This window comes from Rhinoraja longicauda, chromosome 13 (genome assembly GCF_053455715.1).
Source record: "Rhinoraja longicauda isolate Sanriku21f chromosome 13, sRhiLon1.1, whole genome shotgun sequence".
NCBI classification, from domain to species: Eukaryota; Metazoa; Chordata; class Chondrichthyes; order Rajiformes; family Arhynchobatidae; genus Rhinoraja; species Rhinoraja longicauda.
In genome coordinates this window covers 35,831,910-35,850,186 of record NC_135965.1, presented here as the reverse complement: position 1 = coordinate 35,850,186, position 18,277 = coordinate 35,831,910, and the positions used below count along the sequence as shown (strand labels likewise).

General features: G+C 37.3%; 1 protein-coding gene across 1 annotated transcript in view; it reads left to right on the top strand.

Annotated features, from left to right (window-relative positions):
* The first annotated feature begins 1,442 nt into the window (after nt 1-1,442).
* stag1a (STAG1 cohesin complex component a) overlaps nt 1,443-18,277 on the top strand; it is a 174,691-nt gene continuing 157,856 nt past the window's right edge. Inside the window, exon 1 of the mRNA XM_078410778.1 lies at nt 1,443-1,590. The gene's annotated coding sequence lies outside the window, so the exon portion shown is untranslated. The remainder of the gene's footprint in view (nt 1,591-18,277) is intronic.

The window sequence follows — 18,277 nt, the reverse complement described above, 5'->3', positions numbered from 1 at the left end:
AAGTGCAAATGTGCAGAGGGCAACAGACTTAATGTCGAATTCCCTCTTGCTAAAATGAAAGAGATTGAAATGTTGCTCATTTCTCTACCGATACAGCCTGAAATATATCTCGTTTTAAATTCATTTTACCCTAATTTTTATTTCGCTTTTGCTATTTGCCCTTTTTATGTTTTAATTCAAGAATATGGATCGCGTTTGGTTGCTGAGATGCCAAGCTATTCAAGCTCCCATTTCCACGATTTAGTAGGTGGCAAATGAGTTTGATTCCAACAGATCCTTGTGTGATCACATTTGGTGTCTCTCAAACAACGATATGTTGTGTTAATTGATATGACCTGAAACCTCAAGTTTGTCTCTCCACATTTTATTTATTATTCCAATGGTATATATCTTTTGTATCAATGAAACTGAAAAATTCTCACTGGGCTGGCACTATTGACACAACAGAAGCCGAATCATTAGCAATACAGTCAGCCTGAGTAAACAGATCTTCAACTGCTTCAGGGGAAAAAGACCTGACCGATATATTATTTGAAATTTAAAACGACTTAAATTGAGCATGTTTGAATTGCTCCTCTTCATTCTCCACCCCCACGTGACAGCAGGCACTATTCTAAAAATGTACACTTTTCCATTCCTTTTGTGACCATAGCTCCAATCTAATGCGGTGTGAGTGTTTTCCCAGGAAAGACTGCGAGATAATCAGGATTTGTTTTCGTTCGTAGCCCAGCAGTTGGCGGGGAGGAGACCTGGCACGTCCACCCAATGCCAATGGCTCTAAGACTAAGCATCAAAATGGCTTCCTCGCCACGACAGGGAAAAATAAAAATAAAAAACAGGAGCAGTTTGAATGCATTAAACACGCCGTTCCTCTGGTGCGTTGTGGTGGGGAAGGTTGCTGCCAATATCGGGGGAGCAGATCAGCCGAATAGCCGAATAGCCGGGCATCTCTCTCCTCCTCTTTGTGCAGCCGCCATTACACGCACGCACTCTCTCTCTGGCATTCCGGCGGCTCCCTTCACAAACAGCTGAGATATTCCACAACAAACATTTTTTTTCAAGCCTGCAAGACATCCCTCAACAATGGAGTTTTAAATTAGGGCTCTCGGCCTTTGCGCAAAGACGAAAATTTATTCTCCATTGATCGCTCGCTCCCTCCCTCCCTCCCTCCCTGCTTGACAACCAGCAACGCCCCGGCGTCCTGACGCGCGTCATTCTCCAGCGTGAGGCGGCGGACGGGCGCGCGCGGGATGGCGAGCGGGTGCTCGCCGCCAGCATTTCCGTCCCCCTCCCCCTCCTACTTCAATACGGACCACACGCTCCTACGCCGCGGGGCGCGTAACCGCGACCGCTCGTGCGCGGGCACGAGCCGGGCCACGGATGGTGGCCGCCAGAGGGCAATCTTTGTCTGGATTTGCATTGCGCCATTCGATTGTGGAAAATGCCACCAGATGGCGGCTTAGGATTGTTCGTCCTGTGAAGACGCGGTGTTAACTATTCCCATTTTTAATTTAATCAATTTTTAAACTCGATATTTTCTTACGCCGTCGAACGGGAAGGGAAAAAACGGATCCAAAATGGGCAGGGACGGTTCGTATTTTTCAACTTTTAATCTTTTTTTTAAGTGAAAAAAGGCGAGCGAAGTGCGGATCTAAGATGGAGGACGCGGCTCGGACTGTGTGTGTGTTTGGGGGAGGGGAGCGGGAAATGTGGCTACAATTCGAGTTCACATCTTTTAAAAAGACTTTTCCCCCTGTTTATTCTGTGTTTGTTTCAACGGATTTCTGTGGTTAGGTGGCGAAATTTTTACGAAAGTTTTATTTTCAGTGAAATGCATGTTTTGAACGTTTTCGCGTCACTTCATTGTGTGAACATATGTTTAAAAAAAAGCCTAAAATACAAATGTGTTTAATTGCCAAGCAGACGAAGGACGTACAGGGATACAAAAGGCAAGCTTGAGTAGGAAGCTGGAGTGTGTTTTTCTCTCTCGCTTCGTTATTTTTGTGTGATGGGAGAGATTGATTGCAAACAAAATAATACATGCTGGATTACGAAACATTGAAAAGTAACCTCGATTTAGTAAATAGGAAAACCGGTTTGTAGTCTTCGGTATTTGATCTCAGGATTTTTTTTTGTTATTACTCTGTTCTGACTGGAGTCAGGTGATGACATGGTGATGACTGTTCTTGGTTATTCTCACCAATCCATCCGCCCAGCAACCAGTTTTACAAGTATAAAGAGGGGAACAAATCGTATCAATATGTCTTATTGTAGATGGAGTTGTATTTTTAAAATAAATTATCGTGTTTTCTTAATGGTGTTAAATACATTGTATATGTTAATCTGTAATATTTTAAAAGCCACTTTTTTCACCGTTGTAAAAACTAGAAGCATTTGTTTACATTAGGCGCTGGTTATCGGGTTTATATGACGATTTCGGTTACTTGAAACGACTGACTAAAGTGTAGTAAGTTGTCGGCCTTTGAAATCATCAAACCCTGAAATTGACGTGTGCCTTAACATAAAAACAAACCATGGACATAGTAAATATCAATGAATTGAAATGTAAAATGTCTTGACATTTTTAAATAAAAACTCAGACGAGGGATATGAGAACACAAGTATCGGTGAATCAAATCTTGTTTATGTTGTGTGAAGGAAAACATTTCAAACAAGTCAAAAATTAAACGGTTCAAGGTAAAATTCAGTTTACAAACTAAATATTTTAATTATGAAGAATGGAAACTAGTTTCAAATCAAATTCTAATATAATTTATAGAACATCAGTAATGTTTTACAAAAGATTTGAATGTATAAATTAATTTAAGATTGGATTAAGCCACTCGGCAATAATTGGGAGTAATCAGTGGAAACTGTTTTTTTCAATACCTTTGGAAACCCAAGTTGGCATTGATACTTGTTGAGTATTGAAATGAAAACTACAAACTTCAGTAAAATCCATTTGAGTTAATCTGATGGATTTTAACTAAGGATATGCTTTCACAATCACTTTGTTCACCACAGACATAACAAGTTCTGTCAGGGTACATGTAAGACATATATGGACACCATTTTTCTTTTCATTTATTTTTCCAAAACCGAAATGGTAGAGGGAAAGAAATAAGTACCGGGATTAAATGTATGTTTAGAATTTTGGTTCTTGATAATGTCCACCTGCTAGGTATGATGTGATCTTGGTTATTATGTACTTGAATTTACTCCTCGATCCAAGCTTTTCTGGGCCCTATTGAAAGACCATCCAGAAATGTATAAACCTAGTTAGAAAGACAAGATGTTGTGTTGACATTTTTTCATGAAACCTATATTTGATGTGGAACAATTGTTTGTCAGAGGGGATAAGTCTTGGACAAACTAAGTAATTGTTCTGGCATGCATATTTTGTTGAAATGTTGACAAATTGTTTAATTTAATAAAATTATATGCTTGATATTGTCCATATCTGTAAATGACATAGTTGTATTACAATTGCTCTCTGCTAATTCAGAATGTCTTTTGTGTAATGTTCAAGTTTATGGGGAGCTTTCTTTCCAACACCTCAGTAAGGACCATGAAAATAATTCTGTAATGCTTGTAAACTTAGATTTCCATTGGAAGGCAGTGTCCCACAACAGACTTTTGTATTATTTCTTTTTGTTGAATAGTTTAACATGCGTCTCTTTAGTTAATTAACCAAATGTATGCATTTGTGTTGTGGAATTGTGGTGTCAGATAACTTTGACTACAGTGTATTAATTGTTGATGGGATGCAAACAAGGTTGCTGATGATAAGGCAGTGAAGAATGGTTAAACTCTTCAATTGATTTAGCAATTAATTAGGAAGAAACTAGTGTGAGAGATATAGCTGAATTACTACTAACTGACTTATTAAGTTGGAAGAATTTATAAGTTATTTTTACATTTTCTTTCTTGGTGTAAATTATCCTCGGGATGTTTCACAAAATGCTGAAGTAACTCAGCGGGTCAGGCAGCATCTCAGGAGAGAAGGAATGGGTGATGATTCGGGTCACCCATTCCTTCTCACCTGAGATGCTGCCTGACCCGCTGAGTTACTCCAGCATTTTGTGATACCTTCGATTTGAACCAGCATCTGCAGTTATTTTCCTACACATCCTCAGGATGTTGATTCTTTGAACCTATGTACAGAGGCAAAAGGAATATCTGTAAATTTATACTGAGGAGATTGTATTAGTGTTTGCAATATTACTTAAACCAACGTTGTGACTAATGCCAGGTAAAATAGATACCAATGTTTCTGACATTGACAAAGAAAGCCATTGGAATCAAGGGATACAGGGAGAAAGCAGGAATGGGGTACTAATTTTGAATGATCAGCCATGATCATATTGAATAGCAGTGCTGGCTTGAAGGGTGAATGGCCTACTTCTGCACCCATTTTTCTATATTTCTATGAAATCTTGGCATACCCTCTGCAATTACGATATATTCTTCATGTCATTGTGTTCTATTGGGTCACAATATTTGTTTATATTACGTCTTGGACTGCAGTAAGTTGTTTGGTCTGCACCAAACTCCCCAACTGGTTGCAGGGGAAATCCTGAATAAAGTCAACAGAAAATATGATTTTTACCAACTTTTCATACAAAAACCCATGTGAAATATTTGAATAAAAGTTCAACATTACATTTTAGTTGTAACGTTCCATTTACTGAATTCAATGGAGGTTGTATTGTAACCTCTGTCATTTTTAGACTTTGTTATGCTTTGGATTGATTTGAAAGAATGAGGCTTTAGTATATAAACCCAGATTGTGGATTTTCAGATCAATATTTATACTTTTGTAAAGATTTGCCTTTGAATTGTGGTTATGATAATTAATTAGAAAGGCTTCAGGAAACATGGCTCTGATTTATTTATTTTTTGACTTTGGCTTCCTCGAGTTCAGTATATTGTGTATACTAATGCCAAGAGTTGAAAAGGGGATCGGCTTCTCCAACCATATTTACCAGAGGAGGCCTTTGCTTGTAATCTTCTTAAAAAAATTATGAATTAACTTACCTGTGTTTTTTGGTTAATGGAATTACATAATTTTGGGATGTATACTGGCGAAAGTTCTATTGGTAACGATCTATTTTCTCTACCTGTGCAAAATATTTAGTTATAGCAATTATCGTGATACAATTGTAATTTGTCATCTTGTTTAAATCTTGTGCATTGATCCACCTGTAGAGAAATAATTCTCCTTGGCAACTTCCCCCCTCATTGTCATTCATCCTTCATTTAATAATGTAGATTTACAACAGTAGGATAGTGACAGTAAGCTGCTTTAAAATGTTAGTATGTTTCTTGTTGACATGCTAAGAATGATTGAGAAAAAATGCAAATAAACCATCTTAAATGGCAATCTGAATGCAATATTGGTTATGAGTACTTAGAGGTAAGAAATATAAGTGTTGGAGATCAGTTTTTAAGATTCTGCTATTAAAATGTGGATTGTTTAACATAAACCACAATTATCTAAGTAGCTTCTCAGAATTAGTAAAATATTAGGCACTTTAAAATAAAATGTGTTGAACAGAATTTAGTACATCAAAGTTCAAAGGTTTTTTTTCATGCTATAGTTTGCCCTGCAGCCATTGTGAAGGATAACCAAAAGCAAAACATTGCTGGAGATTCTCAACAAGTCAGGCAGAATTTGCAGTGAGAGAAACAATTAACATTAGAAAACATTGGAGAAACATTAGAAGGGTCATGACCTGAATTGTTTATACTTTCTACAGATGCTGCCTGATCAGTGCATTTCTAGTATTTTCTGGTACCAAGGGATATATCATAGTGCCTTGCAGTAGATTCCCTGTTGATTGTATAGAGTTAGAATGATACAGTGTGGAAATGGATCCTTCGGCTCAGCTCGCCCGCACCAGCCAACAATGTCCCAGCTACACTAGTCCCACTTGCCTGCGCTTGGTCCATATCCCTCCAAACCTGACAATGATGGGATAGTCCCAGCCTCAACTACCTCCTCTGGCAGCTTGTTCCATACACCCACCACCCTTTGTGTGAAAAAGTTACCCCTCGGGTTCCTATTAAATCTTTTCTCCTTCACCTTGAACCTCAATTCCCCTACTCTGGGCAAAAGACTCTCTGCATCTACCCGATCTATTCCTCTCATGATTTTGTATACCTCTATAAGATCTCCCCTCATCCTCTTGCGCTCCATGGAATAGAGATCCAGCCTACTTAACCTCTCCCTACAGATCACACCCTCTAGTCCTGGCAACATCCTTGTAAATCTTTCATGGTTGACAATATCTTTCCTATAACATGGTGGCCAGAACTGAACACAATATTCTAAGAGCTGTCTCACCAACATCTTATACAACTGCAAATGGTTGATTTAAACAGAGAACTGAGTTTTATACAATTATTGCTGAATGAATAATCATGCAAGTCTCCCCTGGGGCATTCTGTGGCAATTGAAGATTACTCGTTTTCACTTCAATTCAAAGGTTTTGGTGCCTGATGTAGCAATGTGGGGTTTGCAAAATGTGCTGCAGGTAGGTAAGGAGGTACCTGACAGAATGGATGGATAATATAGGAGCTGGTGCATTCCTTCCAACATTTACACTGCTTTTGTGTACTATTGAGGCTTGAGTCAGAGGTGCCAATAAATCGTTGGGAATATTACACTTTTTCCACAGGGACCTTGAACATCCTTGAATATCTTGCTGCATGTGTCTAGTATTTTCCTGAAAGAACTTGGAATAAAGCTCTAGGAGTCTGGTTTTAAATATGCAAATTTCATAACTTGCCTATTGAAGCTGAGGGAGTCAAATTAGGGTTCGATTGAAATTGGGATGTTGGCCTGGATGTGGGTGATTGTGTTGGGGGCAGTGTCTGTCATGCCTCTCCAGGGCTTTAAAATGCCTCCTGCAGGCATTTGTTCTCAAAAGAATAAAAGAGAGTAGGTATCAGGTCACTGTGGATTTGAGGTCCTGATCTTCAAATACTTTTCCTCTCGTGACTAAATTATCTACTGTTGGACTGATGACAATGGTGAACTTGATCTTTTTCTGTCTTTGTCGATGTGGATATAATGGAAATGAAGTTCAAGTAGTCTCTGGGTTATGTCAAGGTCCTGTTCCGAACTGCTCTCACTAAAATGACTTCTGTGTATGTCAGAACTGTTCTTTTCTTTTCTTTTCCCATAACGCACCACAATGATTATTTCATTAAATAATCACCCTAACACTGCCCATAATTAAACTAAGGGGATATATTCTGTATCCAGTCATTAATGAATATCAAGCAACATTATTATTACTAGCCTGGAAAATGTTTTAAAAATGCATGGGGGAATTTGTGTGATGTCTGATTTCCACTAATTGGGTCATTCGTAACCCGGAGGAGCCCCAGCATACATGGCATGGCAGGAAAGTGATCATATTACAAGGACACACATACCACTTCATTGAATTTTTTAAAAAAAATGTTTATATTGGATAAATGCTGGTTGAAGTGCAAGAGGCTGGTGTAACTTTGTTAGTGTCAAATGAATAGTTTTAATCTTGTGTTTATTACTTCAGATATGACTGATTAGTTTTAAAGCCGATGTAAACAATTAAACATTTAGATTATCATTTTCAAGAGGGAGTTAAATTTAGATCTTAATGCTAAAGGAATCAAGGGACATGGAGGAAAAGCAGGAACGGGGTACTGATTTTAGATGATCAGCCATGATCATATTGAATGGTGGTGCTGGCTCGAAGGGCTGAATGGCCTACTCCTGCACCCATTTTTCTATGATAAGGGGAAAAAGCAGTAATGGGATACTCATTTTGGATGATCAGCCATGATCATATTGAATGGCGGTGCTGGCTCGAAGGGCCGAATGGCCTACTCCTGCACCTATTTTTTATGTTTCTATTAATATTACTATTTATATTTTACTTAAAATTGCTTTAACTTTTAAATTGTAGCAAATTGTGTACCAACGTACGTTACTTTGTAGAAGGCTTTTTCACTTAGTGAGATAGTGTTGATCTATCTTCTCCACCCGACCATTCCCTTCCCCCAGTCCTATAGCCAATAAATGTAAACTAAAATGACAATTAACTTCCATTTAAAAGAATGGGGTATTTCCTGTTCTAATCTAATTTGCCTGTTACAAAATGTAGGGGAAACACAGATTAAGTAAAAAAATCATCTTTAATACGATTTAATAGGTCTTGTTATTTTTGGGCATCAGTCCAAGTTGATTGGAATCTTTACATTATGATTTGGTTCAGTATTCTAGCACTGTGTTCGTACTTTGACCTAATTATTTAAAACTGCACGACCAATTCAACAGAGCGAGTATTTATCAGGTGATCAGAATATTTTGGCACTTAATCAATTCTGTTAAAATGAAGCAGAGTTTTCAATAATTCTCAGGATTTTGAATATGCTCCTCAATTAAGATCCTTAATGCCTGCTACCTTGTTGAAATATATCAGTCTATAAAATATGTTGGAAAGAACTGGGTTAAATTGAAGGTAGACACACAATGCTGGAGTAACTCAGTACAATACAATACAATATATCTTTATTGTCATTGTACAGGGGTACAACGGGAGAGAAGGAATGGGTGACGTTTCGGGTTAAGACCCTCCTTCAGACTATCTCGACCCAAAACGTCACCCGTTCCTTCTCCAGAGATGCTGCCTAAGTTACTCCAACATTTTGTGTCCATAGTCTATAAAACATTGTAGGTACTATGCTTCCCTCCCCCACATGTGAGATGTGTGACTAACAAGTGGTATTATGTTTAAAGTATAGTGCAATTTACATGCATGAAGTACTTTTCTGTGGAAAACCAGTATCAGACTAATAAATGTACCTTTTTATCTTGGAAAAATATAGTATAACCGTATACATTTGGAGCATCTATGTTGAATCATGTTAAATCATGGCAGGCATGTTTACTTTATTTTTGGTTGTCAGTGATATGGTTATGAAAATGTATCGAAGAAAATCCAAAGAATTGCTTTGGAAAAATATGCTGATGCGTGAATGGGGGAGGGAATTGACCCTGTTAAATAGAAACGTGTTATAATTATTGTGCACTCTTGCTTTTTGAAGAAATTATGTAAAAAGGTTTCATCGAATTTCAAAACCTCAACTTTTTATAAATAAAATTAAAAATATTTTAATCTGATAAATGTTGAACTTCGGGAATGAATGCTGCTGTAGAAAATCATCAGCCAAATAAAATTTAAGGGGGAGGGGAGAAGTTGGCAAAAAAATAAGCACAGCTAAGAATAAAGAAACTGGTGCAATCTGCTCCTAATTCAGATTCACAGTGTGCTTTTCATTTGACCAATCAACTGATTTGTACTCAATGTCTACCTGATATTTTGTAAAATTTAAATTATTCGTTTTTTTTACTGTAAAATGATTGAAGCATTGATTTGGCTACATATGCAACTGGGAAAACTATGGGGAAATTAAAATTTAAAGATAACTTTTTAAAGGAAAAAAGGTTTTGTAATGTCACATTGATATGGGTAACAATTTTTTTCAATACCAGTTTGTAATGCAGTGGGTAATGTGCTCTGACTTTTGAATTAATTCTGTTGCTTTATATTTTTATCAACTTCAGCAATCCCAGTAACACTGAAGTGAGCAAAAACTTTTCAATTTATTGAGTGAGATTAGTAGAGCATGTATCACTTTTAAAATATGTCAACAGGATTAAGTGAACTCTGTCCTTTTATTTTCTCAACATTTAGGCAGATCAGTTTTCACATTTTATATATTCTTTTTATTCACATTATTCCCTTAACATGTCTGCGCTGTGAATGGCTCAATTGTATTCATGCATTGTCTTTCCACTGATTGGGGAGCAAGCAACAAAAGCTTTTCACTGTATCTCGGTACAAGTGACAATAAACTAACAATGGACATATTTCCGTACTGTAAAACCTGAATATTGAATTTTCTTAAAATAGTGAGGATTGAATTCCACCTTTTTGGGATAGGTGTCAATATTCTGAAAAAGCTTCTTTATGATTTAATGATGAAATTGTCAGATTGCTGGTATTTCATTGCAGATTCTACCATTTGAAAATTAGAAGTGTGAATGGAGTGTTATATTTTTAAAATGGCATGTCTGGCAAGTGTCATTGGTAGTGTAACAAGCCTTGAGCAACTTTTTAGAATTTGAATATATTGACGCCAGCCCTAGTTCTGATCATGGTCATTTGAAGTTGTATTCTCTCTTCAGGTGGCTAGTATTCAATACTGAGCCATATAGGCAAAAGAGTATGAGGTCCAAGTTCCTTGCTTGAGTTGATGCACCTGGACACCCATTTGGGGTGGCCGGGAGGAATTTGGTACTTTTGTGGAGTACCCAGCAAAATGACAGTATTTTGAATTCCAAGTTATTATCTAGTAATCTTACTTGAAAATGTTGGATTATGTATCTGAGGGAGAATGTGCTGTTTCCATGATTTAAATAAACTTCAGAGCAATGAATTTACAAGTAAGTTTCTGTGAGGATTGTAGATTGGTTTCAATAACTTTTTGTAGTTCAATTATCAAATTAAAAGTATATCCTTAGATTTGTGACAGATGGGTCTTGCTTAAAAAATCCCCCAGCAGTTGTAGTAGATCCCTCATTGGACAATTCTGCAGGTCTTGAGAAACTACCAGCATAGTGAAGACTCCCTGGATATTAACCTTATTAAGTGAAAGAACAGCAATCTGAGTCAGAATATGTGACATAGAAGGGAACTTGAAATTTTGCATTGCAATGCATCCACTGTCCTTGTCTTGCTTGGTGTTGTGAAATTAATAGATGGTGGTGATATGGCAAAGATTTCACAAAATTTCAAAAAACCATGGTGCCCAAGCATTCTACAGATAATTGGTCCACTTATATTTTTATGTGTATGTGGGGGGGGGGAGATTATTTGCTGATTAAGGCACTTACTTTCCTGATAATTCAGACTGAGCATGCATGTTCATTTTTTATTGTTTAATTGTTTTTTTCCCTACATGTCATGGAATTGTGTATGCAGGTATTAATATCACATTTTCTCCAAAGATGTCTCGTTATCTGTGGCTGTGCATTTTCTTTATTTGATATGGAGTTGAAGTTAAATGGTGGTTTGATTTATGGTAGTACAATGGAATTGGTAGAAAATGCTTAGACTTCATAAGATGGGTCAAAGAAAACAACATTGGCTGATTGGCTTGTGAATTTTAATGGAGTTGACTGAAAAGTAGTGCACATAGGCTGGAAAAATAAGCATGGCCTATGCTTCATTAATTTGTTGAATTCAAATGAGCATTGATGCTGAAGGAAAATGAACAAACCTTCATTTAATGAAGTGGAACAAAAATGACAACAACAACATGGCCAGAGCAGAAAAATACAAATAAGTAGCTGTGATCAAATCGTTAATTTCTTTAAGAACGTGCTATGTTATGCTTGGTTTGCCAAGACTTTCAAGCACATAGACATTGCAGAGAAGAGCATGCAAATCTGCCATGATTGCCTTTTAATTCTAACATGGGGCAAGAATTGAATCCCTTGAACATGGCTGCTGTGGGATTTATGTTAAGAAGTTCTTGTGTTTGTGCAGTTATCAACATTTGCAGAGGGGATGACAACTAAAGGTGAAGTTAAATATTTGCACATTTCATTGAGGAAAAACTGGACTGCTGAATGGATGAAATAAATTAGTAAATGTTTTATCTCTTGTTTTCATGTTCAGTTTACCTGATGAACTGTGCTGAAGCTTCAAAAGTCTGCCAGCAAGAACTTTATGTTTCAAGAGTGAGGCAAAAGTGTTGCCTTTGCTTGACATTTTTCTTACTTCTATTTTTATTGCTGTAAATGTGCATGCATCAAACCTCTGACTTTGTACAATCCTCCCCATTAATCCTGTGAAGCTTTGTGTTTGAACACACTTTTTTTTTTTGTTGCTGACTGTGGCTAAATTGGCAGATGTTGAAAATAAAATACAATCCCTGGTTAGTTTAAGCACAAAGGATACAAACAATTGCTTTAAAAACAGAATTCTGATCGCTTGTGTGCCTGGCATCCAGCCGATTCATTACAGGCAGAACAGCAAAAATTCACGAGGGAGCCTTTGACCTCATTAGCTTCTTGAAAGAATGCTCTACTCTGAATGTTAGATTAGCAGTAGATTTGTGTGACTGAAGTTCATCATGCTGCAAAATTAATGTTATCAACATAAATGTGATGAACTTTGTATTTAAAATTAATACCACAGTGTGGTCTTTCCAAGATATAAGAGTGGCTGGCTTTTTTTTATTGGGGAGTTATGTAAATATGCTTATTCTGCATGGAATGAACAATTTCTCCAAATTATTTTTGATTCTCTGCTTTAAAACATGAGGCAACATTTGTTTCCAGCAAAGTAGTTTTACTGCTCCAGTTACAGCTGCAAGGATTGTCATTAGTTATAGATACTTTTTTTTTATATCTGAGGAAAATTATTACTCTGGAGTCAAGTATTTCAATAAAAATAAACTTAATTGAAAGTATTCTGTGAATATGTCAAATTGATCATCCAGGTTGGAAAATTTAGAAATTGGTCAATTAATCTGGTAAATAATATTGATGGGAAATGTCTTTGATTTTTATTCTGGCCTGGTTCCTGCTGTTGCACACAGTCAAGTCGCCCTTTTGAAAATTGGGTATTAGTAGAAACCTTTTATCTTTGCTCCTGATGTATCTCGTGGTAAATAATCTTCAACACTTGGATTGGGAAATTGGTAAATGAGAAGTATAAATCAAGGCGTGACAACTTTTTAAATTTTGCTTGGTGATGTGTAGGTATGAACATTGACTAACTTTAGAGAGCTCCTCTGTCCCTCTCTTCCCCTCCCCCTTCACAGTTCTCCCACTGTCTTCCTATCTCCAACTACATCCTTTCTTTGTCCCGCTCCCCCTGACATCAGTCTGAAGAAGGGTCTCGACCCGAAACGCCACCCATTTCTTCTCTCCAGAGATGCTGCCTGACCCGCTGAGTTACTCCAGCATTTTGTGATACCTTCGATTTGTACCAGCATCTGCAGTTATTTTCCTACACAAATATTTATCCTTAGCAGCTTCACAGACATTTTTTTTTTCTGGGCAATAAAAGCATCACTAATTTTTCATGTTGAAAATGGGAAACTGGACTAGGTAAGGATGCCAGATTTCTTACCGTTGTTTCCTTGTCGGTTCTAATTCAAGGCGATCCAGTTAGGATTGTTCTCCATCTTTTTCCTTTTCCTGTATTTTTCTATTGCCCCATACTTCCATTCATTTAACTTTTAATAGCTGTTATTCACTGCAAGTCCATGACCTTTCAAGGCGTTGCATTTTATCTTGACACTGCTCAAAGTTTTTTTTCCCCCTTCACTTTTTGATTCCTCACCAATCACCTTAAATTTGCAAATGATTCTTGACACTTTGGTGAATTGACTTGATTGTTTTAATGATTTTAAATATTTGTATCAAATTACCTCCCACGCTTCTGTGCTCCAAATACATTTCCAACTTCTCACGTTCAAAAAGATATCAAGCCCTGCCCGTTGGCCACTTAATGGATTTTTTGGGCTTGCGTATTAATTTTTCAGCACCTGCATTTCAAAAGTAATGAATTGGCAGTTCAGGATATAAAAGATACTTTGTGAAGGTGAGTGATATTGACATTCATCCTGAAGTAAAGTAGATTGAGTAAACTTGCTCCATTTCTTCAGATTAGTTTGAGTTTTAATTGAGTGAATCCAATTTCAAAGTTGATTGTAGTGACAAATTGAATTAGGATTTGGGTGATGAGATGGTAGTGGAATTGAAACAGAAATCGCATAAACACCAAGTGGGTCAGACAGCATACATAGGGAGAGAATTGAGGTTATCCGAAGCCAACCTTAAACTACAACTCGTTGGATGATGCCCGTTAATAGTATTTCCACCAATTTCTCCTTATTTTTCAGAATCGGACAAGTCAATATTGGAGGGATTTGCTTTGGGACGGAGGTACAGGTCCACCACCAATTTTCCTGCACCTGTGGTTCTAGGGCCTTGGTGGATTATACATTTTGCCAGACCAACAGAGGTCATAGTGTCCAAGAGGAGTCGAACGGCACTGGAATGGACTGCCTAGGCCCGTGCGGGCTAACACACCAACCTACAAAGTCAGCTCTGGGCATGGATCTGCTGTCTCCGGCCGGGCCAGAGTTCCAGAGCACCAGCCGAAGGGAGCAAATTCAACCCGCCGATCGGCCACGGAAGTCCCAATGAATTTGAGATCGGCTGCCTCGCCCAGCCTAGGCAGCACAATTTCAGAGGGGACTTCTGGGAAGGTGGGGGAGGGGGGGGGGGGTAGAGGGTGGATACCTGTGCCCTCTCATCATTTTGTCCTGATTAAAGGAGTGCCAGACCACCAGTCGCCGGAAAATTAGTATTGGACCTGCATTTAATTTTCCGTGGGTGTCCTGTGAATTATCTAAATATAAATACTTTTCAAAACTGCTCGTCTCCAGAGATTAGACAACTTTGTTGAAATGTAAAGAAGAATTAAGAACATAACATTGTGTGGAGCACAAATCAAGGATGAGACAATTATAAAGACGCGTATAAAAATTACTTTTAGTGATCCCCTGGAATGTTCTTGATCAGTTTTTTAAATTCTAAATTCCTTGAAATGGAAATAGTAAATCAGTTTTTAGGTGCAGGTTTGCTCAATCATGTTGCCTATATATAAATGAAAGCTTTTGAACAAAAGTATGTGATGTTCATTTATGAATTCAATCTTAATCATCAAATGCTGATAAACAGGATCAGAATAGATGGGTATTTGATGGTTGAAATGGACCTGCTGCCTGTAATATGTCTCTGTCTGTTCCATATGACTGCATGTTTCCAATCTTTGCCGAGGTGGACTAGAGCAAAAAGATGTGGTTTAATTTGCCAAACAATCTGAATATCTCCATTGTAATAAAGGAATAGACAAAGTAACATGTTACTTCGGGTCCCAAAGGTTCTTTCAGTTAAAACAGAATTAATAACAAAATTCTGACAGTTCACAATGTTTATATTTTGTTGAATTTGTTCTAATTTAGACAAATTATTTTTCGAGTACTGAGTATTGCTAATCTTAGCATGTTAAGATTAATCTTATTATTAATTTTGCCCTGTGCATGAAGTGGTGGGGGAATTGAAGCTTGAAGATGACGGTGATGTTTGCTTTTGTTTAGTTGCATTGCTTTCCTGTTTGGTGTATAAATATTACATAAATAAAAATAATGATTAAGTGGGGGATGGGAATCATTATGTTACTGATGCTCACAGCAATTTAGTTGGCATATTTTTCACCATTGAAATGGTGCTGGTTATACATTGCAATATTGTTTTAAAAAAGAACTTGGTCAAATGGCTTGAGGACTGCTGCTTTGTATAAAGCTCATGTTACATGGTTGAGTATGGGGTGGGGGGTGTGATCGTGGTAAATGATGAGGTGGAAGAGTATCGGTTTTGAAAATGTAAATACGGTAGCATTCTTTGCATTTGTTAAATGTTCAAAATGCATATTCATTAAAAAACATTTGTAATGGTGCTGGTATGTGAACATTTTATAGTTAACAAGTGTACCTTGTCTTAGGTAAAGCTGCACATTGCTTTGAGCTATTTTTATCGACACTCAAGAGCTTAATTTTGGACTGCATACCAGACTTCACCATTGATCAGCTACATAAAATGGGAGTGTAATTTCTCACTCCATGTGCATATGTTTTAAAAATGAAATATTGTGCATGTTTTATTAGCTTGAAATTTACCAGCTCTGTTACTCATTTAATGGATATCTTTTTTTGAATAATCAATAAATGCATTTTGGTGCAGTCCTAAACTGTTGTGTGTCCGGAAAGCACTTAACATGCATGACATGTATTCCAGAAGGCAGATGTTACCATGGTAACCCTCTGGTAGGTCATAGCCAGCTTGGTGTATTTGATTGGCTGACAGAAAATGATATTCTGCAAAGCAAAATGAGTGGGTTTTAGAGGGGGGGGGGGGGAGTTGGTGAGAGATGGGATCATTAACTTTTAATATTGCTTCAAGATTTAACTTTGAAAGTCAAAACCAGGGACAATTTATTTTTAAAGATATCTGCTTGGAAGTTTTAATTTTTGCACATCTTTTGAAATATTCTACAGCGCGTTTTGGTTTGTTTGCCTTAATTTTAAACTAACAAAAACAGCTGAAATTCAAGTATGTAAGAAATATTTTGTTTAATTTTATTTTTGCATTGCTACTCTAGATTTTCAACTGGCATTATAAAATGTGTACATAGTATTCTCCACTGCTTTACCTCAAACACAGACTATCAGTAAATGTGAAGTTATACCGAGGTATTACGTAGTTTAAAAATGTTTTAACTTTATTTATTACAGAAATTAAAACAAAAAAGATTTAACTATCCAATCCAATCCTGTCAAGGTTCAGTGCAGGGAATGCCCAATTACCAAGTTGATTTATATATTTAAAATTTTGTTTTAAGAGTTTTTTGTTTGGATTTGCTATAGAAATTGAGTACTTTTTTCTAGGCATGGGTTTTCAGGCTAGATTATTGGATTTCTATCGTGTAGTTATCATAATTGCGCACCATGACTAGGCCAATTTAAAGACATCTAATATTTTACTTCTGTAGTAACTAACAAACTCATGACACAGGCAATCTGGGAAAGGTCACCTGACCTAATTCCATCTTGCAGCACTATCTCCAGCCTTCTAGGTCTGGGGTCTTCAAATATACATCCAAGTATTGATTCAATGATGAGGACATCTGCCTCTGTCTTTTCAGCCAGTGCGTTCCATAGGCCATCAACCTCTGAAAACATTTTTTTGTCTCATTTTGTTTCTCGTCCATCTAGGAATAATTACTTTAAATCTATGCCCATGGGTCAGGGAAATAGCTTCTATTTATCTGGACCCGTTATTTTAAATCTCACTTAAATTTCTCTGCCTCCTTTGACCAAGGAAACCATTTTGATTTACTCAATGGCTCTTGCATGCCACGTAGTACAGTACGATACAGGATTAAACCATTCAGTCCACATCGTTCGTGCCAAACTTGAAGACAATTTAAACTCGTCTCTTCTGCTTGGACGTGCTCCATTTCCTCCATATCTGTGAGAATATCTAAAACCAATAGATGTCATGATTGTATCTACCTCCTCCATCGGTGTATTTCAGGCACTTAGATGGGTGTATACATGTACTTTTCCCTCGCCTCAAAGCAATACCAATCAGTCTTTGAATATATACCTCTATAAGTTCTCTCCTCAGCCTCTGTTCCAGAGAAACCATCCAAGTTTTTCCAATTTTATCATATGTCTAATATCTTTTAATCCAGCCAGTTTTCTGGTAAACCTCTCCTTCTCATCCTTCCTCTAATGGGGTGACCAGAACTGCGCACATTATTCAAAATGTAGCCTAACCAAAGTCCTGTAAATCAGCGACATGTCTCCCTTAGTCTTGTACTTCATGCCCTGACAAATGAAGGCATATATACCATATACCGCCTTTACCACTCTTTCCACAGTGTTATAATTTTCCGAGAGCAATGTATGGACTTGGATCCCTCTGTACATCAGTGCTGCTAAGGCTCTTGACTGTATTCCTTCCCCTTGCATTCGACCACGAAAAGTGCAACACTTCACACTTGCTTGAATTAAACTCCATTTGCCATTTCTCCACCCATTTTGGGATCTATGTCTGTACAATGTATACTTTGACAACGTTCTTCACACTGTAACTTTTCCAATTTTGGTGTATGTACACTTGCAAACTAATCCCATCTACAATTAGATCCAAGTTGTTTATGTATATCACAAACAACACAGATCCCTGCAGACCTCCATGGGTTACAGACTACCAGCCAGAATAATACTCTTCCACCAGAAGTGGTTTCTAGTTAGACTCAGTAATCTCCTCTTCAATCTGTCCAGTGCTGACCAGTAGATGTAGTACATAACTGGTGTGGGATAAGGTTACGAGCCTAACCTGGCGACCCTTCTCTTTTATTAAAGGAAAATTTTTGGAATGGTATCTCTAACCATCCGACATCTTTAATCATCCATGGGCATATACTCCAAGATCTGTCTGTTACGCATCACTCAATATCTTTCCATTAATTGCTGACCTCGTCAATTGAGCAGCGAAAGGAACACAATGTCTTTGTGCAGTTTATAGTTGTTTACTTTACTGTCAATTTTAGCCAGTTTTCAGATAATCAGC